The 24,318-nt window shown below is 37.8% G+C and overlaps 1 long non-coding RNA gene across 6 annotated transcripts in view; it reads right to left on the bottom strand.

Annotated features, from left to right (window-relative positions):
* Nucleotides 1–74: 74 nt before the first annotated feature.
* The window catches only part of LOC121480730, a 134,806-nt gene continuing 110,562 nt past the window's right edge, over nt 75–24,318 (bottom strand). For 5 of the 6 annotated variants that reach the window (XR_005985088.1, XR_005985091.1, XR_005985090.1 and 2 more), the window contains one exon: nt 22,829–23,075. This is a non-coding gene — a long non-coding RNA (uncharacterized LOC121480730). Of the gene's footprint in view, nt 1,717–22,828; nt 23,076–24,318 lie in introns of those variants that run through there. The other variant, XR_005985089.1, reaches the window with a different exon arrangement.

Genomic DNA, 24,318 nt, shown 5'->3' with positions numbered 1-24,318 from the left:
CATCTCATACATACGAGAATCCACCCTGTGGTTAATAACCAAAGGCCTCATTCTAGAAATTGATTTCCCTCCTGACCAATTCTGAAAGGAACTTTGAATAGAGGAAGAGATTAAATGAGGCCTAATTAGAAAATATATATTCAGAGGTTGAAAAGGTTGAATCACCTGACAGGACTTTGTAACATTATTTTCATGCCACAGGTGTGTAGTGTGCACAACAGAGATTTGCCAAATTCTAAAATACTCATTTTCATCCCTGAATTAGATTTTGTCCTCTGGTCCATATGATTAAAATGTCCTTCATACCCCTGCCCTAGTGTTTGAATGACTCATAATAGTAAGGATAAATGCATGGTTTATGTTTATTTCACTCCTTTGAATGAATAAATGAAAGGATAGATGGTGATAATCACATCTTGAGATGCAGGCAGTGATGCAGGAAGAGGACAGTGCCTCACAGAGGCCACTCAGTGACTCCAGAGTGGGGCATTAGGAGCATTACCCCTAACTCTCCACAAGATGACATTGTGCTGCATAAGGCCAGTCCACACTGTTCTCCCATTTACCACTCCTGGCTCATCCTCCGAATGGGAGGAGAACAATGACAAGCACATTAAATTGCACCACAATGGTAAGCTCATGAACAAACAAAACTTGAGGAACTAATTCATCTCTGTGACTTACCCACAGTAGTTTGATTTATTTTTTCCTAACTTTGCATTAGAAAAGAACTTTGCCTCCCTCCTCCTATCCTCTGAATAGAATAAGAATATTTTGTATGTCATTTCTTTTTCTCTAGATCGTTCCCACTATGGATTCAGTGTCATTAAAAATTTCATGTGTTCTCTATAAGCATTACTGAAACTGAGAAAAACCTACAAGTCAGTCCCCTGATCATTTGCTTTCTTATTCCATTCCCCTCTGAAGTCACCCTTTTCCTTCTAAAGCTGAGGGTCAATTAACAGAGCAAGAGAACGTTGGCTTTTTCACAATGGAGAACATACTGGCTTCACTGGTCCCATTATGTAAACTATTGAAACACTATTTTCCAGAAGTCCTGGCCTTGTGCATCCTCAGGGACTTGACAATTTCGTGAGTGATGGGAGAAAGCAAACAATAAACCAACAGGTGAAATAATGAGGATGGAGAGATGGATCTTAGCAGGACCACTGCTCATAGTCCCCCAGTTTAATTTCCCATTTCAACACCACGTTCGTTTCTGATGCACATGCAAATGACAGCCATGGTGACATTAAATCTGCAGCCAATGTTATGTCACTCTACAAACAAGTGTTAGAGAAAGCATTTGTGAGGCACTCAGTCATTATGCAGGGGAAGGCAGGACTCCTGATAAATCAGTTTATCAAGTAGTGTCACAGTTGTCTAATTTCTTTCTCTGATGGAGCTGGGACATTAAGAAAGGCATCTGTAGCCCCAAAAGTACTGATGCGGCTCTCTGTGAAAGTTGATGGTTAATATTGATCTCTCAGGATTCAGCATTTAGGGATTAACATGGGCAGCCCCTTGCTGGTATAATCCAAACGGCAGTGCTGCTGATAACGTTGCCAACATGCCATTTCATTTAAACCTCCCACGAGCAATGCTTTAACACCGTTTTATCCCCCAAATTCATTAAATGGGTATGTTTACCGGCAAGGTGCCTGGCAGGGGTGTTCTGTGTGCATAGGCTAGACATCTCTACTCCGGTGACTCAGTCTGGTGAGGAAGACCAGTGATGAGACAAGCAATTACAAGGCAATGCATTTGAATATTCCTGTTCACCCCCAACTTTCTCTTCCTTGTTCCACAAATTTCAAGAATGCCTTGGTCTTCTGTGTGAACCATGTGTCTGGCTATATCTGGAGATATTGGAGTTTTTATAATCCCGCTGGGAGGAAGACACTTAAAAGCCAGTCCAGAAGCACTCAGAGCTCTTTCCTTTGAATCACCCAGATGATGGGTGAAGTGGAGGGAAATTGGAGCACATAAAGTCACTTGCCCCCAAAATTACTTTCATTCAGTTGGCTGACTTCTCAAAAACTCCCAGCATATTTATTGATGATTTAGGTTAAATCCTTTTCCTTCCAGGATCCAGTTAAAATGCAAAAGTTTTCAAAACGGTAGTTCATTAACCTACTATTAGTCTTGAGTCCCTTAGTACCTAGTTTCATGACCTCTATAGCAATTAATCTGCAGAACTTCAATTATACTAATAGCACATGCTAGGCACAGCGTCTAGCTAGGATTAGGAAGATAAGATGATACCGCTCACAAGAGTATTTAAATCTGGAGATAAATATAAAGCAGTAATTGCAACATGATGAGCAATCTCACCAAGACTGGCTTTCAGTGAGTATTGGAGAGAAGACAGAAATATAGGAGAGTCAAGGAAACTTGTTTTAAAAAAAAAAAATCTAGGTCAGGACATTTTAACCACATATGCATGTAGATCACCTGGGGATCTTTTTAAAATGATTTCAAAATGCCCATCTGATGGGGCCTGAGGTTCTACAGTTTTAACAAGCTCTGAGACAGTATCATACTGCTTGCTGTCCCCGGACCCAGACCATCCAGCGTGGAATCCTGACTCAGTAGAGAAGAAGTAAGGAAGCTCAAGAGTTGGCCGATGAGTGGAAAGAACTGATTAATGTGTGCCAAAGAGCAGAAGCACTAGTCCAAGAGCATGAAGGAACTGGACTGACTGGAGTCTGATTTCCTGTGTGACACGATTCCACATAATGTCCAGGCAATAAGGTCTGGAGGTGATTAATTTCCTGTGCTGGTTATTGTAGCAAGTGAAAGAAGCAGACTTGGACCAAATATGTGTTTATAATTTTACTGGGAAAATTGTCAAAGATGTGGTGTCTTTTCAATCCAAAGAGAGTCATAGGCTTCTGGTAATATGAGAATCATATGGAAGACATCTATACTAAAGAATTAATTTCAATCATCTGGAATCAAGGCTTGAATGAGGAAAATGAGACTCCTCTGCCCTTTGTTGAGAATTTATAAGGATTTATAAGAATTTATAAAGAATTTATAAGAATTTGTAAATTTATAATTTATAATATATAATCTATATATTAGCCAGCCAACTTTCTGAAGGTGTTTGAAATTCAAAAGCAGATCTTCACATTCCTGTTTCCATGTTTTTTTTTTTTCCTGAGCGTGTTCTGAGTAGTAAATGTACACTAGAGGCATCATTTGCCTTTATTCGCCATCATCTGTCATTTGCCATGTTTCCTAAATGAGAATTTCATAAAATGATATGAGTCTATAGTGCCGCAAGGGCCATTTATCCAGGAACACTTCAAGAAGAGGGCTGATCCAGGAAGCTTGGAAACTTCATTAGAAATCAGAAATACACATTAGTTCTCAACTCCTAAACTGAAAAGCTGGTGCGAGTGAGCATGGTCATATACCCCTGTTCTTACAAACTTTCTGGGGGTTTCCTGGGCGTTCTATGCTAGGCACTGATCCAAGTTCAGATAACTCACATCACCAGTGCATTTTCTACCACTTACTACAGAAAATGTTTATGTCTTACAAGTTCTCACCTGCCCAATTAAAGTTGAGTTGCATTCAATTTTTTTGAAATATATTAAAAGAGTCTCTGTAGGCTTTGATGGCCTTTTCCTGTTTCCTTGAAAAGGCCAAATTTATCATCTTTTTACCTCTCACTCCTTCAAGTTGCCCTTTCAGTTGAATATCCTAATTCAGTCAATGGTGTTACCTGGATGGTTAAGCCAAAAAAGGTAAATAACATTCTCAGATTGTTGGTTCTCAAAATGCAATCTCCGGACAAGCAGGGTTAAGTAGTGTTACCTGAAACCTGTTGGAAATGCACATTCCAGGGTCCAACCAAGACCTATTATGTCAGGACCTCTAGTGAGGGGACCCAGCCATCTGCCTTAACTTAATAGCCCCCAGGATTTCTGATCACAGTCAAGTTTGAGAACCATTAAGTTTAAAAGTAGGTTAACATTACATGTTTTATAGACATTTAATTTACAATTTCGAGTTTTCAATCTGCTGTTTTCATGTTGTATTTTAGCACACACACACATTTTTGTAGGCCCATGAAATATTCCTAGGTCCAAGGCACTATGTATTGCCTAATGGACAAAATGATGCTATTCTGGTTTTATTACTGCCATAAAGATGTTCTGGGAACAATAGGTACAGTGCAATCATCTTGTTGCTAAGAGAGGAGGCATGTGGATAAAATATTTTCTGAAATAATCTGTTTAGATACATGTCTTCCCTCACCAGACCTCCCCCCACTTCTTTCAAGTTCTGGACTCACCGTGTATATATAGCGTGCTGCGTACACAGCACTGAGAAAATGTGTGTTAAACACAACTGAAAAATAAATTTATAATAAAATAAATAAATAAGTAAATAAACACAACTTAAATATGGTTTGTCCAGCTAAAGAAATGGCCTTAGAATGGACTTAGTAAGTGGACCTTTACTTCGATTTATTACAGCTGATTAATGATCTTATGTTTCACTTATTTCTATTTTATATGTTAATTACAGCTTTGCTCCGTTGGTTGAATTAATAGTAACCATCTAGGGCAGCCCGGGGGGGCTCAGGGGTTTAGCGCCGCCTTCAGCCCAGGGCTTGATCCTGGAGACCCCGGATCGAGTCCCACGTCGGGCTCCCTGCATGGAGCCTGCTTCTGCCTGTGTCTCTGCCTCTCTCTCTCTCTCTCTCTCTCTCTCTCTCTCTCTCTCTCTCTCTGTCTCTCATGAATAAATAAATAAAATCTTAAAAAAAAATAGTAACCATCTAGTTAGTAAACCTGAATGTTACTGATTGGTAACAATAGCAACGAGTTGATAACAATGAAAAACAGGTTTTGTCCAGCAGATGTCAGTAGAGCTCAGTTTAATAATTTCAATTGTTAACGAACTTGAAAAATTAATAGAGATGATGAGAGGGAAAATACTTGCAGCCGGAGCGGCATTTCTCTGTTGACATTTAAGAGATGGCGTCTACATCAAACACTCCTTACAGGGCAGCCCTGGTGGTGCAGCGGTTTAGTGCTGCCTGCAGCCCAGGGTGTGAGATTGGGGACCCAGGATGGAGTCCCACATCAGGCTCCCCGCATGGAGCCTGCTTCTCCCTATGCCTGTGTCTCTGCCTCTCTCTGTGTGTGTGTGTGTGTGTTGCTCATGAATAAATAAATAAAATCTTTAAAAAGAAAAAAAACTTAAAAAAAAAAAAAAAAAACTCCTTACAACAGCGCAAGCATATTGGAGACGCTGCAAGTATTGACTTCAAAAACAAACGTGGCCTTAGTAGTAAAGTTCTTCTGCTTCAAAATTCCAAGTATTTTTAACTGGATATCAGGTTATTGCTAACTAAAGCCAAAATCGTGAGAGATGAAAGGAGTGCAAGGCTGTATACATGAGATTATCAAACATGGATTATGATGCTGGTCGAGCCTGTTTTCTGAAGACCAACTATTGCATTGCACAAACTATTTGAACTTCTTTCCAGAGAGTAATATTAAACGATTCTTTTATACTTAAGAAATAACATGGCCTTTCCAAGGCTTTACATTTAAAAGTTCAAGAGGCAAAGTAAAAGGGAGCCCAAGGTGCTGTGTGTGTGTGTGTGTGTTTTATTGAAGGAAAATTCACTTCAAATTCACCAAACCCGCAGTGTTTAAAGAGACTGATGAAGCCATCACACTGGAAATATTATAATTACTATTAGTATCATTAGGCTTTTCCTAACTCTGAATGTCTAATTTCTTTATACCTTGGAGAAGTCAGATCTTTCTGATAAACTGTAAAGGACGCATCTACCTAACACAGTGGCCTAGAATCAAGCCCTGTGTCCTTTGGCCTCTGACTCGCCCTGCTCTACAGTAACCACACCTTCCTCTGATTGCCTTGAGGACAGATTCCTGAATTTGCACCTCAGAGGTCACAGATTTGAGGTTCTCACACTGCCCCGGGGCTAAGGCAGGGAGGGAGATGTGGACAGAGGTGGATTGAGAGGCCTTTAGCATCCTGCCAGGCTCCAGCCAGGACAGGTCCTTGCTAACCGAGTAGCTACTTCCCTTTTATTGGCTTATTCCCAGGCAAAAGTAAATGAAATGGCTCTTTGGAGCTCAGTCCCCTCCAGCAACACACACACACACACACACACACACACACACACACACACACACACACACACGATCTCAACCTCAGTCTTTTTTCATATCCTCTTTACTGCTCCCATCCACAGTGCCAGCAGGCCTCACACCACCCCGAGTCCCCGGGGTACAATTCACGACAGATAGCTACTTTTATAAAATCACTTTCCTCTGAGGCAGCCCATTTACTGTACTTTTTAAATTACCATATCTTAATGGGGAGAAAGGAAGTTTATATTCTCAGCAACATTAGAGGATAAAAAAAGACAAGAAGCAACTGACTTTTATTAATAACTTTGCTGGAAAGTGGCAAGGCAACATCTGGAATACTTATTACCCATTTGGCACGCTGTTCATCTCCATGGATAAGATTCAACATGACAAGCTCTGTCAAAAGGAAATAGGCTCCATCTAGTTAAATTAGAATGATTAGGGTCATTTAGACAGAGGAAGTTTAATTTGTATGGATCTAGAAATTTTATACAAACTGCAATACCTAAGTATTTAATCTTCCCTGAAGCTCAATTTAAAATTGAAAGAGACCATTGCATAGATCTATAATGAGACACACTAGAAATTAATTTAACTATTACTGCGCTGTGAGCATGCAGCCCAAGACACCAAAGAATGTTTCACTTGCAGTTTGTACACAATAATAGGAGAAAAATGTCCTGCTAGAACTCATCAACTATTCTATCATTTTATGAACTCTTTAAATGGAAACTTGAGCACCCAGAGTGAACTTGCATTTTTTTGTACTACTTTTTAAAAATTCTCCTGCCAGATTTATGCTACAAAATAAATGTGAACAAAATTAAACGTTCCCTTCTACAATGAGGATGCTTAACCTTCTGGTGTCATGGACCCTTTTAACAATCTGGGCAAGTGATGGATCCCTTCTCAGAAGAGTGTTTTCAACATACAAAATACCTAGAATTCTTGTTTTCAGTATGTAAATAATGTTTTAATGTGTAATAACACAAAGGGAATAAACTGTATTGAAATCTAGATGCCAAAGTAGCTTTAAATATGATAGAGTACATGTGCTTCTTTATTAGCACATCTAATAAAATGTATGTATTATTAATTTGGGGTAATTTCTAATGGGATAGAAATTACTGCTAGCATGTGATAAAAATATGAGTGAATCCCAGCAATGATAAAGTCTCAGGTGGTGCAAACACAACTGTGTCCATTGTCTACATTAATAACTGAGGGAAATGTTTAATTTCAGTTAAAACCTGGTCAAAATTAATATGTGATTGTTTTTCATCCATGTTTGCAGATCACCGAATCTATTTTCACAGCTGCTTGGTTCTGAAACTCTGGTTCCAGCTCTGGTTCAACTCTGGTTTTATGGTTAAGCAGATACCTACAATGCCATTAGGACTAAGGGGGGGGGGGGTCCCTCGCGGCTGGCTAGCATTGACAGCAAAAACAGAATACAAAGGGGGACTGGCAATTCCTTAGTTAGCTAATTAACAGCCCGACAGATATGAGGGCTGAACTACCCTTCTCGGTCACAGAATTGCCAAATCTCTACTTCACTTCAGGCCACGTTTCCAGACCACATAGGCCCATCCCAGACCTCTGAGAGGACACTGATTATAATTACCTGGTTTAAAGAACTCATCAGAGCCCCAACTCATTTGCCTAATTCTGTATCTTACTGTACTCTCTTACTTAAAATATCCTTTTCTCCTGTAATGTAACAGTAATAAGTCTTAGAGCATTCTCATAAACTCTTTATTACTTTCCTTAGTGTAAAGAGCACAGTGCCTTCCATGAAAAGGTCATGTTTCATTCAACAACAATTATCCAGTGCCCATCTGATGCCAATGACCTAGGGGCTGGGTGCTGAGGAGCCAAAGATGAGTAAAATTTGATTCATAAATTCCTGGGCGAATCAAATGAGTAAACAATGAAATCCCTACCAAGTTGTAGTTCTCATGGTCAGTGCTACCACGTAGTACTGGACCACAGAAGAGAGACATTCTTTCTGAGGCTGGAGGAAAATGAAGACTGCAGAAGGGATGCCAGGACAGTTGCCTGCAACATGTACAAAAAAGTGGGTGATGAGGAGGAATGGGAAGACCAGTCGGGGATTAATTAGTACATTCGGGGTTCATACAAAATTGTGAAAAATGAAGGGATGTTTGAGGAAAGGGTGGAGAGGAGTGGGGGGGTAAGCACAAGGACATAACTGACAGGGTCTTAGGTTTCTTGTTAAGCAGTTTGGACTTTACCTTGTTGCCTGGTGTTATCTGAACCAGCATCATCAGCATCGCTTGGGAGCTTGTTGGAAATGTACATTCTCAGACCCCATCTCAGACCTACTGACTCTGAAATCTGAGGGTGGAACCTACTCATCTGTGTTTTAACAAGCCCTCCAGCCAATTCTGATTTACAATAAAGCTTGAGAATCACTACTGTCCACATTAGGGAAGCATAGCACTAATGATAGGTTCCAAAAAACCACCAAAACATATGAGAAAAAAAGCAATCTCTTCTATCGTCAGCAGAGTAAATCACAAGGCTAGATTTGCAAATGGAAAGATTACTTACTTATTCCCATAGAAGATGAACTGGAAGAAAGAAAAGGCTAGAGGCAGGAAGGCCATTCGCAGGCTGTACAATGTCCCAGGAAGCCCGGGAAAGATCAGAACCCAAGAGGTGACAGTGAAGATGAACAGAGGAGATAGCCTTGTGATGATTGACAGGTGGGGGCCAGGTGGACGTGGGTGAGGAGAGGAAAATGTCACCGATGACCTATTTCTTGAGTGACTGCCTTGAAAAGGTTCCTTGGAAGTCCTTGTAGTGCACCTGGCCTGTGATTGTGTGGCCAGAACTCACCTGCTGGGCTCTTTTACAAGTGCAACTTAAAAGGGAAGTAGAGTCCCACTGTTAGTGATGGACCATGCACGTATTTGAGTTGTTTTAGGAGAGAACCTGTCCAAGACCCAAGCTTTTAAGGACAAGGAGAAGAACACACTAATCAAAAAGACCCGATATTGGATTTCTTGCAGAAGTGATTGATTCCAGGGCTGGAGAAGAGGAATTTTAAGATGAGTCTGGAATATCTTTTGGTGCCATGAAGTAAAGAAATACTTCCTAAAAGGAGGAGTGAATGTGGAAATGACACAAGAGACAATCTAAGCAGCTCCTAACAGCTGATACGATTAGCGAGAAAACAATTTAGCAAGAAACAATTATTAGCAAGAAAATAAATAATAGTTTGGATCATGGCCCAGGAACACATCCCTTGTGTGGTACTCTTGCAAAAAGTACATAACCTCAATCTAGTCATGAGAAAACATCAGACAACTAAACATATTGAGGAACATCCTACGAAGTACCTGAGTAGACTCTTCAGAGGTGTCAAGGTTAGGAAAGATACTAAAGGATTGTCACAAGTAAGAGGGACTAAGGAGACGGGACAACTCAGCACAATGTGGTGTCCTGAAGTAGATCCTAAAACAGAATATGCCAGTGGAGAAAAACTGGTCAAATCTACAGGAAATCCATAATTTAATTAATAGTATTATAAGAATGTCCTGGTGTCAATAATTATACATTGTAAGGTGTTAACATGAAGGGAAGATAGGTGAGGGATATGTGGCCACTCTACATTTTATTTTTGTTATCTTTCTGGAAATCTAAATTTATTTCAAAATCAAATTTTAAATAAAGTTAACTGTCATTGCTTGAATCCTTTTGCTGGCCTGTGGAATTTTCCAAGTAAATGAACACTACCAGGCAGCTCTTTTTTGGGAGAGTTCTAAGGGCTATGATCCATGGTAATTTTCTTGAGGCTGGGAACCCTGCCTTATGTGTCTTGATTTCCTAAAGAACCTAGGGAACTTAGAAGCAGATCTACCCTAAAGCTTCTTGAAGCTTATACTTTGGGGATGTTCACTTGCATGGGCTCCACTGAGCACTAGAAGCTGCTGGGAGCTGTAGATTATTCTATCTAGGTGAGGAAATGAAGCTGGGTTTCAATCAGACACATTTCTAAGTAGGCAATTCTGATAAATTGGCTAAAGACCGTTCAAGAGAAAGGAACTTAAATCAGTAAGCCTCAGTTACCTTGTTATGTTTGCTTTTCTTTCCAAATAAATACTCACTTTTGCATCTGAGGTTGTACTTGTGATTGCCTTTTTGTAAAAAGGGTCTCCCAAATCATGTAAGATTCAGTACCGACAAACCTGGATCCACTTTTGTACCTAGCGCAGGAGCTCAATAAGCATTTCAGTTAAATGATTAGAAAAATCATATCCACTTCTGTAAAATAGAATTAATAATATTGATCAGTCACCTAACAACAGAGTTGGGAAGATTTTTATGTAATAGTTCTCTCACTTTTAATCTTTTTAAAGCTACTTTTTCATTTACACTCGTAGCGTTTACCTGTTAGCACTTTCAAAACCCCAAGAGATCTTCAAACCTTTTCTAAATGAGTGAACAGTCAGTCCCAAAGAGGTTAAGTAATTCAAGGACACACAGCTAGCAGCAGATTGATGTGGGGGGAGAGGAGAGGGACAGGCATAGGCCTACTGATTTGGGGGTGGGTCCGGGGAGCGTTGGTGGGATTTCTATACACTGCTCTAAAACAAAGTCTTCTATTTTTTTTCTCACTGGTAACTATTTTTCCCAGAACAGCAAAAGACAGTTTTGCCTTGTTTCGTAACTTCTACAGTAACATAGTGCAATTTTAGTAGGCAATGTTTAACTACTGTATTAGGCCAGCCTCGTACACATTAACAAGCTCCGCTCAAGACTCTTACGTCTAGCAACCATGTGTCTGTATTAAAAGAATAAAGCAGAGAAATATAAGGCAAGAGTTGGGGTTGGGCTGGGATGGGGTCAGAGGAATATTTCTTAGGGGCGGGCAAATCTCTTCCAGGCAGTATGTGTTCTTGGGAACACTTGATGCCTACAGACTTTTGCAGTCACTGCAGTCTGTCACCATTTCTCAGTGACTCCAGGCTGAAACCAAATCCACTGTTAGTTCATCCCTCATCAATCTGGAGCCAAGCCTAGAAATAGTTCACTGCTCCTTAATGGCATTTGGGAGCAAATGTTCTACACTGCGGCGCCTGTTGGCTCTAATCAGATAAATTAAGGAGTTGAGCATGTTTCCACCATTTGGTTTAGTTTTATTTTAGTCCCCAAGTCCCTTTGCTCCCATTTTAAGGCCTGGCACTGTCTCACTGGTGAAGCCCATACTGCCTTATCACTGAGGGAAGTTTCCTCAAGTAGAAGCACCACATGCCATCTCCATCCTGCAAACCCAGTGTCCAGCACTCCAGTTGTACAGCTGTTCCACAACACCACAGAGACCGTCTCCTTGTCTTGACATGCTTAAAATCACCTCCCTTCAAAATTAAGTAATGAAGTCCTCCTAAGAGAGTACATGAGGTGATTTTTTTAGAGTTAAAAGGGTGTTTCTCAAGATGAGGATTAAAAACGGGGCCAATAGACTCTGTTTCTTGAGACAGCCTAAGGTGTAGAGTTAAGGAATAGTACTTAATTTCATCTTTGAAGGGAGCTAGTATTCAAACCACAAATTTTCTTCCACTGCAGTAATAGTTGCATCATAACCTTGCTGATATTCTACTGTTTTTTGACCTACAAAACTGCAGTTTCATATGGTTCACATAAATATTTAGTTATATCTCCAGCTAATTGGTTCAGCTCTCTCTTTGTACTTCTCTGTGTAGATAGCTCTTGGGATTCCTAAGAGCAAAAGAAATTCTATAACAACAATAACTTGGCATTACGTGATGGCATTGCTCTGGCATCACTAGCACTCTTCTCCCATAGCTATAGTTACATGAAACAGCAGCTCCTTTGCTAGTCCATATATTACCAACAAAAACTATAAACAACATATAGGCAAATGATTAAGGAGTAAAGAAGGCAGTGCCAAATGCTATTAGCTTTATCCTCCCCTTTCCGTACCTGCCCAAATAGCTGTAAACCTCAAATGAGTGTTGTCTGGAGAAAATCCACACCAGTCATGATATTTCACCAATAATAAGTCCATCTTTTATTTTATAGATGAAACGTTTGCATTGGAATAGCATTTATGTTTCTGGCAGAAACTGGTATTACAGCAGAAAAGACTTGAATCCTGGCTCCTGTGCTTAGAAGTTGTGTGACTTGGGGCCAATTCCTTAACATCTCTGGGACTTTAGATTCTCCTAAGGGTAAAATGAAGGCCATGAGCCTTCTCTGCATTTTTGTTCTCTTCTTCTCTGCACAGAGTGGTTGTGAGCTTTCCACAGGATAACATACATAAAGTACAAAAAGCATCTAGCATGACACATGGCTCCCAGGTTCCTAGTGAGTACTCAATAAATTATACCTTTTTTTTTTTTTTTTTTTTTTTTTTTTACAGCAGGGTGTTAAAGATGCAACCAGTTGTTTTTTTTGTTTTGTTTTGTTTTGTTTTGTTTATTTTTTTATTTTATTTTTTTTTTTTTTTTGCAACCAGTTGTTTATCACTTCTGGAAGGAGGGAGGAGGAAGAAAAGCTGGGGAGTGTTTCTTTGCTTAACCTATTCTCTTGCACTTTGCTTCCTTACCTTCCTTACCTTGCTACTCCTTTCCTACTTTCCTTGGAGTCCTAGCAAAAAAATTGACAATCAATCCCTGCTGCTAGAGCAGTTTCCTGAGCCTTTGGATTCAAAGGGTTTGAGACCAAATATAATTTTGACCACAAAGAGGATAATTTGAATATTAACTTCACCTGAAAATCATCAAAATGGCATCCCAAGAAGGCATAAGGTGACCTTCCGAGATGCGGAGAGTTTTCTATGTCTTGATGTAAGTGGTAATAAAAATTCACTTTTTACTTTATATAAGTTGCATCTCAATAAAAAAGAAAATTAGAAAAATAACTATTTACTAAGAAACTATCTTCTCATTTTTTAGTTACTGAAGAAATGGATTTGTTTTAGGAATCCTAGATTCTAAATCTAGTCGCCATTTATTAATGAGGTAAAAATCTTTAAATGAATTGGGACAAAGATTAATAAAGACTCCATTGGGATGAAAATAGGGCAGGCCCCAGGAAAATAGTGCTTCTCATTCTTCTATTTAGATATAAAAATATCTAGTAGAGAAAATGGGAATTTTGGAGGGGAACACAGTGGAATTACACTCTGCTGGTCTGCTTCACCCAGGACTCTCACCAAGCCCTGTCACCTATAAAGGCAAACATATTCACTTTTCGTCCTTAGGACTTAGCACAATGGCAGGTGTACAGGGTCTCAAGAACTTGGATGGCCACACATCTTGGGAGTGACCTGATATATCCCTATGGTTTCTGGCTTAATTATTAATCACATCCTTTTCACTATCAAAAGTGTCTCAGTTTGGAAAATAAACTATATAACCAGCCCATCAAGAAGAGTCAATGTTTGTTAGGCCTTATTTTTATCAATACTTTCCTGGAATTGCAAAGTGACCGATGCCAATTTGATCCTCACTGTCATTCTATCCTTTTGGCAGATGCTAGTAGCCTCCAACATTAAAATCCATATCTCCTTGTAATCTGGCTGCCATGTTGGCATATCATCCAGAAAAGGAAATCCAAAGACAAGAGTTCTGTCATTTGTACAAACATCACGTGACCTGCAGTCACAAAAGCATCTATCCAGGCATACAGCCTGTTCTGGGAAGCTCTGTGAAGTCCAGCTCATTGTTCGTCAGGCCCTGGAATGAGCACTTTGCACAAAATGGTGTCCCAAGGCAGATATGATGGTGCATTAATGGCAGGATCATCAGCTTTCTGGTCCAGGGAAGCCAACTCAATTCCTGGTTAAGTTGTAGGGATCAGAAACAAATGAGTCCTGGGACTAGAACACTTTTCAAAGGTTATTTTTGATTTCTCCATACTTATCAATCCTATAGAAGTGCCTGTTCTATATTTATAGCCAATCCATGTATCTTTAACACCATTCAATTAACCATTAAAAAAGCATTTCTAACTTCCCTCATGCTAGGTAATGAACTCCCTGATGTAGGTTGAGAGAGCAACATTTGAAATACTTATTGTCTCTGGAGTACAGACTCCAAAAGAGGGTTTTCAAACACCAAAGAACCATTGATGTGCCCCTGCTCCTTGGGTATATACTGCATTAAACCATATACATATATATAATATTGCTGACGTTTTAAAGTATTTAGAATTAAATTACAGAGGCTCCTGGATGGTTCAGTTGGTTAAGTGTTCATCTTAACCTCATCTCATCTCAGGTCTTAGTTTAAGCCGTGCACTGGGTTCCACACTGGGTGTGGAGCCTACTTAAAAAAAAGAAAAAGAAAGAAAGAACAATCTCATTGTTGGGTGTCCATTACAATTAAATTACAGACGATATACTTGATATGTGTTCTGCGTTACATACTCAATTACTCAGCCTGGACCATTGAAACAACAATAAAACTAACTTTCAAAGGGTCAACACTGAACTCCATCTCTCCCGTCCTCCACATTTCTCCCCAGGAGCAGAAGCTCAGACAGACAAGTCTCACGCAAAATGGAGTCTTAAACATATATATGAACTTTTATGCTAGGTCATAAAGAAAGATACAGTGGGAAGGGATGAGGGCAAACAGTTTCTAGAACTCTGTTCCTCTCAGAATTCTCCCTTACATGGTTTTCTCTCTACGACTCTCCCCTTTCTCCCTTGCAATCGTTTGGTGTGATAAATGGGACACAGAGGTATTTCCCACTCCCTTTTGGATGTCAAATGAGATCTGAATAGAACCAGATGAAGCGAAACAGAGAGTCAAGATAGTTCTTTCTGGGGAATTAAGGATGCCTCTCTGTTGTTTTTTTTTTTTTTCTGTACTTTACCTTACCTCCTTCTCTAAAAATTAAAATTAAGCTTGGGAGTCTCATTAAGATCTTCACAAAAGTGAAATAGGAGCAAGTCTTTTTCAACTGCATTAAATCTAAACCTTAAGGTAAAAGAGGAAAACAATGCAACAAAATTCACATTGATCTGAGAAAGGAAAGTAAGGTAAATGGCCAGGAGGGGTTCAGAGTCAGATGTCTAGAGAATAAAAAGTTGTACATATGTCTGGAGAATTCTTCAGAATTCTAACAAGGATGACCACACAGAGGTTGTCAAATCTGAGTTTGCACCTGTAACCTCGTGTTGCACCTCAGAGACTTTAGACACTCATTCCTGTCAATGATTAATCATTCTTGTCATTTAAAATTTGAGCAAGAGTTAGGACAAAGAACAAAGAAAAAATATAAATTCGTATAACTGCTGATAAAACTCATACTTGTCAGGGCAAGTACAAAATGGTATAAATCCTACGATTGTATCACCATTGTATTTGTTAAAACAATGATTAGATAGGTAATAGCAGCTTCCAGAAGACATTCCTCTAATCATGCATTAATAGCCTCCACACTCAAGTGTACTTAAGAGATAAAGCACTGTATTTTTGAGCCATCTAGATTTCTAGTAGAAAAGTCCTCCTGATTCCAGATGTCATTACTATGAGCATTCCCCAGAATCATTTTCTTGGACTAGTCCCTCCATTCATTTTATTCTGATCTGCTTAGGAGAAAAGAATATTGTTCACATAATCTCTGAGAACAGAGAATAGGCTCAGAAAGAGAGTTCAAAAATATTCTGCTGGCATTCACTTTAATACCATAGCTGAAGCCTTGTTCTTTTCCCTTTGAATCTTTCACACAATCAACAAGATGCATTTAGAACTAATTATACAAATACCACTTTAAGACCCATTGTATTCTCCAATAGCCTTCAATTAAGCGCAATGGCACTATACTTGAAAGAGAGCTTTGCACTGCCTCAAAAGCTCCAGTTGGAAAGAGAATGTGCATGTCCAGAAATTCCATGCTACACATTAAATATTAATGCTTTCAAAGAGAACTTCACAAATGTTTGTTGTTAAATTTAGTAGCTAAAAGCACTTTATGGGTATTTTTTAAATATTTGAGTAGTTACACGTGCCTATCGATTCTTATTAAAAGATACCTACATGGATTAGTAACATTTTACTAAATAAAATTTATTTCAATAAAAAATAGTGCAACTTTTGGATATAGAATCATAGTAAAATTAATTAGGAAATATTAATCATTTTTTCTCAGAAATCTATCAAGAGAAGTAAGTGGCAAAGATGAATTGAGGCATTTCTCATGAGCCAGCATTTTCTCAGTGTAGGAAAACCCAGGACAGTATAGCTTTATGCCTCTACTTTAATTGAAACTCATGCATTATTTATTCTACAAATATTTATTAAGCACTACTGCTAGGTCTATCCAAATCTAACACCCACAATTCAGTTTGACAATGCCTTAAGGCATCTCCTGAGTAGATGAATGACCCTAACTACCTCTGAGGGAAACTGAGTCACACCAAAACCATGACATTTTGAGGAAATTCTTCAGGAAATACAGCAGCTAAGAAAAAAAAAATGTAGTAAGGAAGCAAGGCTAATCACTGTATATTACAGGCAGAGGGGAAGCCAACTAGAACACAAAATATATTATCTGTCTCTGCATTCCCAGGAAAATCCTCTCATTCAGAAGACGAAGTGGAGATGAGAAAGGGATGGGAAAATCACTGTGGGAAGAATCCCAATCTTGTCCGAATCTCCGTATCAATAGAGTCTACATCGAAAGGGGATTCACAAATTTCCTACAACCCATGTGCATAGGCTGTATGGTTAGGTAACATTGCTAGAAATCTTGTTTTAAATTTTCATTCAAGGATGTGAGCCATCCAAATCAGAATAAAAAACTTAAGGAAGAAGAAGGTATAAAATTTAAAATAAATTTGGGAATTATGCAAATAATTATCATCAATGTTAAGAAATGGCTTTCTAAGAAGATGCATAATGAAAAATATAATGATCTGAATCCAAAATTCCAGATTACATCAACAAATTCTAGGAAATGAGAAGAAGGTAAATGTACTATATACTTAAATGTTCAGCTTTCTCAAGGGGAAGACAGTAGAAACTGCTTAATTGTTGAAATTCTTAGTGAAATATATTTGTAACTATCCTTAAATTTATCCAAAATGGTGTAAAGCTTCTAAGTAACTAGCAAAAAAGGAAGAAATTAAACAAGTAAATGTGATCAATTCTCAAAGACAGAAAGGTTTATGAACATTAGATTCATTCTTGATAAAATTATAGCCAGATGAAATATATAAAGTTGTTACTAGTGATACTAATCTCCCATCTTTAATAGGGTTTTATTGGAAACACTTAACACTACCAGAAAGTACTACAAGGTTGGCTTCCAGAATATTTTACAATCATGTCACTTAGCATAGGCATGTTCCGTGAATATTAATAGCCTGATTCCAAGTTGTTCATCAGCAGTGACCTTCAAGCATGCTATGTACTCTTTGCAAAGCTTGAATTAAGAGAAAGAGATCTTATAGCCAAGAGTCTAAATTCCTCTTTACAATACATAAATGAGGAAACTGGAGGGAATACCGAGGTGTTTGGTCTGTTCTATGGGTCATACATTTTCTACCAAATGTATCTTAATTTAATAATAACTATCAATACACTTGAATATTATATTTATTTATATTTATAAATATAAATAATTATATATTTTATATGTTATATAAAATTATATATTTTATAAATATATTTATAAATATAAATAAATATTTATTTTATTTATGTTATATTATAAATATTTATATTTCTCCAAAGTGGCATCACTGGAAAAATTATCCTTCTGTATAGCATGGTTTTTATACAACCATAGTGACTTGCCCTTGAGATTTTAGTAGAGACACAGAAATAGATCAAAGGAGCACAGCAGAAACTCAAGAATGAGATTCTCAGATATATGGACACATGTCATTTCTTGGAAGTGTTATTACAAATCAGGAGGGGAAAAAATCACTGTTCAATATCTAATCTTGAGGCATTTTATTATTAATTTGTAAAAAATTATCCCCATATCATGTCATAGTCAAAAATAATAGAAATGTAGAAGACAGGAAGATATCTTAAAGAACTTGGGTTTGGGAAAATTTCTTAAAAATAATTCCTAAACAAAAAGTACAAACCAAGAAAAAATAAATTTGACAACTTTAAAATTAAAAACTCAGATACAACAACACATGAAGGAAAAGATATACCACAGATTTGGGGAAGATATTTACAAGCCATGTAAAAATTATTTATATTCAGAATACATAAAGAGCTCCCACAAAAAATTAGAAAAAGACAAAAAACCCAGGCACAAAATGGGCAAAGGCTACATACAGACAATTCACAAAACGTAAATCTGAATGGCCAATAAGAATATTACTAGCAATGCTCAACTTCATTAAAAATTAAAATGCTAATTAAAATTAGAATATATTAATTTATACCCATTTAAATCAACATATATTTTCAAAGACTGACTTTTTCAGTTTGGAGTGAGAATTTACAACATCAAGAACTCTCATCCATGACAGGAATGTACAACTGTACATCCACGACAGGAATGTACAAATGTCCCTTTGGAGTTCAATCCAGCAGTATCTGGCAAAGTTGAAGATGTCTATACCCTGACTAGCCAGTCTGTTCTATATACCTTAAAGAAACTCTTACAGGTATATAAGGACATCTATACAGGAATAATCATTTCAGTATCAACAGGAGAATGGATAAATAAATTATGATGTATTTGCAGAGTCAAATTGTACAGTCATAAAAAATGAACAAATTACAGCAGCGTGGACTAACGTGAATAAATCTCAAAAATAATGCTGACTACATAAAGCAAAATGAAGAAGTCTATAGCTATTATGAGTCCCTATATTTTTAGATGCACAAAATACTTTATAATTTTATAGGCCAAAAAAGAAGACTGAAAACGTTCACTATGAGTATAGGAAGAAAGCAAATGGTTTCTCTTTTAGGCATGCCTCACAGTAGCTATTTTAAGCACAAGGTAACTCAAAGTTCAGGATGGGTCTTCTGTTAACCACAATTTCCTGAGAAGGCATTCACGTTACATGTGCTTAGGTTTTTAAAAACAACGCAAAACAGAGTCGCCATCTCTTTTCCCAAAGACATTGAGGTCTGACAGCATGAAAAGCATACACATCATGAGAGGGTCTCTATCACCTTCCTTTAAATCTAAATAACCCTGCGCATTGAGTCATGGCACTTGTTGGTACAACTAATCTGTAAGAGGCTGCCTCTGCAGGTGTGAAAGAAAAAGCAAGAGGGAAGGAAAAGAAGGTAATCAGCTGGACCAACTGGAGAAGGCCAACTGTACATAAGTAAGGCTGCAAGATTCAGCCAATAAAAATATAGGGCCTCTTAAGTAAGGTGGAATTTCAGCTAAGCAATTTTCTACTATAAAGGTATCCTAACAGAAAGGTACTCTCCTAACTCAGAGATTCACTCTAAGCATGGCGAGTTCTATTAGGAAATAAGAGCAGAGAAAAAAAAAAAAAAAAAAAAACAGAGCAAAAAACAGGACTTGGCCTCCTAACAGACCTGAATTTGAACTGTAGCCCTCTAGCTATGCGACTCCAAGCCAACTGCATAACTGCTGGCAGCTCCATCTCCTCATTTCTTAAAGGAGGATAATAAAATTCATCTTGCAAGAGTAACTGAAATAGCATGTGTGAGAACCTACCTGGCTCACAGTAGTTACTCAATAACTTATAGAAACCAACCGAGCAGTTCTTCAATGCTTACTGTTAAGATGAATAAGAAATGATCTCTTGTTCCAAAAGAGCTCAGGTTTTTTGTTTTGTTTGTGTGTTTTTGGCAGGGGGGCATTTACAAACCACATAAGCAAACAATCACAACACATATTATGTTCTGTAACTGAGCTGTGTGCAAACTATTTCTCTTTATCCACTTGTCAAAATCCAACCCTACCTTTGAGGTCTAATGCAAAATGCACTTCCTTTTCAATGTGTCACTCATTCTCCTGGGTCAGACTCAGTCTCTCCCTCCTCTGTTCTACCAAGCTAGTTCAAACTTAGATCACTACTGTGGAAATTAAACTTAACGGCTTTAGACTGTTCTTACTCCCCCGTCTGCCACCTACACTAGATCATGGGCTGAAACACAATCCATTCATTTTTATGTCACCCCTACACATAGCGTATAGTATGTGATCAATGAATGCTCGTGTTACCTTTCCAAATGGAGCTAGGCTACTATTTCTATGAATGCAAATAAACAATCACATAACGAAATCCTTTCTCAGGCAATTGCCTGAGGGTAAGTTTTTGAATCCAACTGAGACATGAAAATTTGACACACATTTCTTTGTATTAAGTGATCCAGAACGAGCAATGTGACACACTCTAGAGTAGATGAAAAGATAAAGAGTATGCATGCGGAACAAAAATAAAGTTGCAGAGCAATATGTAAAACTTCGTTTTTATTTTAAAATAAATATAATATTTATATATTTATTTAAATATATTATATATTTATATATATTATATAAATATAATATTTAAAGTTGTTTAAAAACAACTTTGTTTTTATTTTAAAAGTGCCAAATTATTATATCTGTTAGGTTATAGATAGAAAAAAAAAAACCTCTAAGACTATAGCCAAACTATTATTGCTGGGATTAGAATTATGGAAAATTTACCTTTCCTAAATTATGGAATTCTGCAGTATTTAAATGTTTCTACAATGAGCAGTCAGCTTATTAAGCAGAAAAAAAATATTTTTTAAATAAATTAACCCAAGAAGTTACGTCATCGAATCTTTTGCCCATATTTGTTTTCATGCTAAAAATTTTACTTTTGTTTAGAATAAAAAAAAGACTTTTCCTAAAATAAATGAGTGGCAGTACTTCTATTTTTAAAGCGAAAAACCAAGCACATCCGATGCCTTTCTTTCTTCTTTCTGTATCAGACCCAAAGGAAACAGCAACCTTGTATCGTGACACCAAGACTCATACAAGGCAAAAATAGACAAAATTGTCTCCCGCTTTTTATTTTCCTGTCCTCGTTAGTCTGACATACTTGGGTGCTTCATTTTTTGGTTCTATCCTCTTCAATGTTAGCCGGGAAAAAAATTCTTGAATACTGCACAGAAGGAGTCAGGTGGAAGGCGGTCAAGTGCAGTATTGATTTAGCAAAGGGATGAAGGAGGCCAGCACTTCAATATTTCCCTGGCTCCCCTGGGAAGGTTAAGGAGAACTTAATTCAACCTGAAGTGGTGTAAATATCCTGAGATGAAGCCCCGTTAACAGAATTGATGTAAGGGCGCCAACGACTGTCTCAAAGTGAAGGCACATCTTGTGTGTTCACAGCGGTTCGGGGCAGAGGGCAGAGGCCCAGCAAGCCCCAGGGAGTGGGAGCTGGAACATGCCTCCCCAGCTGGTTAGGAAATTAAAAATTGCCCCAGAACTAACATGCATCAAATGTTCTTTTCGATACTTAAGGTACTGCTGAGAAAGTAAAAAAAATAAAAGGGAGCATAGCTCATCTTGAAATGTCCTTGAATGTTCACGTTTAATTTTATTTTGGGAACCTCTTGATCTTAGGACAGCTGTGAAGAAAGAGCTTTCCTTTTCTAGCTCCCTGGGAGGGAACTAATGATGAGTGAACTCAAACCAGGACGGGGATGAGCAGCAAGCTCCACTCCTGTTTAGGATTAGGGGAGAGTCAACATTCCAGAGCTATAGTTCCTTTCTGCAGAAAATGCCCCAGGGAATAAACAGGAGACAGATATGAAACTTTCACCCCCTTTCTTTCAGAAGTGTCGCAGGATTGCTGGGTGGTTTTCATTCTCCCACGCACACATCTTTCCTGAGTGTTCCGTCAACATTTCCTTCTTTTATTCATTTAATCATCCTTTTTTCCCCCCCATGAATATGTATTAAATGCTCACTATGTCCAAAGCACTGCTCAGTACCCATGACACCATTTCTCAGATGCTTAACATCCAGGAACACGGTTAACAGGCTTCTGCTTCTACTCACACAAGAGGAAAGGATGGACATTACTCCTCCTCTGGCTGCCAGCTCTCATTACTGTCTGCATCCAGCCTGGCTTTGAATAAAATCAGACTTTAACCAGTTACTTTTAATCTGCATAAACTGATTCAATAGCGGTGAGGACTATATGTGAATCAAGACTCAGTACATTTTGAATCACACTTCCAGTTCCCCTGATACAGAAAAGAACATCAAATAATTTAATGCAGTGGTTCATCAACTTCACTGTACACGAGAATCACCTGGAAGTTTCTTTAAAATCTTGACACTCGGGCTGCATCCACGTCACACAAGTCAGAATTTCTGGGAAGGAGACCAGGCATCAGCGTTCTGTTTTGTTTTTTGTTTGTTTGTTTGTTTGTTTGCTTACAACTTCCCAGGTGATTCCAATATGCAGGTTGAGAACCAGTGCTTTAATAAAACTTGGGACAACTCTGTCTTTGCATCTGGGATTTGTTTTTTCTTATTTCCTAGGTTTTTGTTTGTTTGTTTGTTTGCTTATTTCTGAAGGCTAGGCTGCTGGAAATTTCACTCTGAATATTGAGGTGTCATTTTCTAAATTTCACAGATATTTAGATATAATTATTGGAACTTACACAGCCACTCCACGCTAGCAAGTGCCAAGCTTCAAGACCTGTATTTCTCCAACTAAGGGAGAAGACTGATGCTCCAAGACTGTATGAGAGAAATTCCAAAGCATTTATAGAAATTTAACCTGCAAACCTCCTAAGCACTTATCTAGGAATAAAAGTATAGCAACCACATCACGTACAGAAAGAAGTTAGCCACCCTCGGTGTCATCCTTCCTCTCTTCCTTTTCCGGAAATCTAGCAACCACATCACGTACAGAAAGAAGTTAGCCACTCTCGGTGTCATCTCTTCCTCTCTTCCTTTTCCGGAACTCTCTTGCAACACCAAAAAGGCAACCTGAAAGAGCAGAAGAGCAAATAATTGTCGAATGCCGTATTTTAAAGATTATTTAGAAAATGTGAGGGAAGCAGTTTAGAAATCCTTAAAAGACTACTTCTTCCTTTAATGAACCTATATTTATTTCTTAGGGTCTTTATTTTTGAAAGCTAAATGTTTATACCTAAATCAAACATTACAGCTAAATACATCAGGCCAAAAATGACCTAATGTAACCAATTTGCTTTTAGATATGAAAATGAAGGAGGAGTACATTTGATTTTATACAAAATAATCACCTGGATAAAATGTGAAGTCAATGTTGCAAGCAGCAGAGGTCTATATAAGAAGATAGAGAAACTCCAGTAAAAAAATATCACATAAAATGTTGTTTCCACACAAGTTGAGCGTTGTTAGAACTCTATCTTGATTTTTACCATCAAGTAACCAAGCTTATAGTTCTCAGGGGATTTCAGCACTTCATTTGGATTTCTATTTATAAGATATTCTACAAAGTATAAATAATAAAACTCACAGATTCATCATCTAGCACAAGAAATAACACATTACAACTATAATTATATCCCTTTACCTACTCTAGATTCAATTCATCCTCTCTCCTCTTACAAAGAAAATTTCTATCTTAAATCTGGGGTTTGTCACTTTCATTACTATTATACTTTTATTCTGTTCAAGCCATAAACAATATGTAATTCTGTTTTGCACATTTTAAGCTATACAAATGGAATATGTTATGTATAGCTTCTACAATTTGCTTTTTAGCTTTCACTTAATGTTTGTGAGACTCATCTATGTCAATATATGTATTATTTTATTCATTTTTGTTTCTAGGGAGTATTCTATTGGATTAACTATGTCAGTATTTCACACTTTTAATGGTTTGTGTTGCCATCCATTTGTGTTTTTACCTTTTCCACTTTCCAAATTTTTCACTATACCAATGCTCCATGCACACTTTTGTGCTATGTAGTTGAATATACCTAATATATGTATCCAGGACTGGAATTACTGGGCCACAGATATATACAACTTCAACTCCACTAGATATTGGTAAATTGATCTACAAAGTAGTTATCCTATAAATGGGATATTAAATGGGAAATTCTCTTCAGCAAAGCCTAAGTACCAAATCACTTAAATGAGAATCACAATGAATGCTATTTTTAAAAAAGATTTTATTTATTTATTTATGATAGAGAAAGAGAGAGAGAGAGAGAGGCAGAGACACAGGCAGAGGGAGAAG

Source organism: Vulpes lagopus, chromosome 22 (assembly GCF_018345385.1).
Source record: "Vulpes lagopus strain Blue_001 chromosome 22, ASM1834538v1, whole genome shotgun sequence".
NCBI lineage: Eukaryota > Metazoa > Chordata > Mammalia > Carnivora > Canidae > Vulpes > Vulpes lagopus.
Note: the sequence above shows the minus strand (reverse complement) of the source record. Positions and strands in the feature narration are given on the sequence as shown.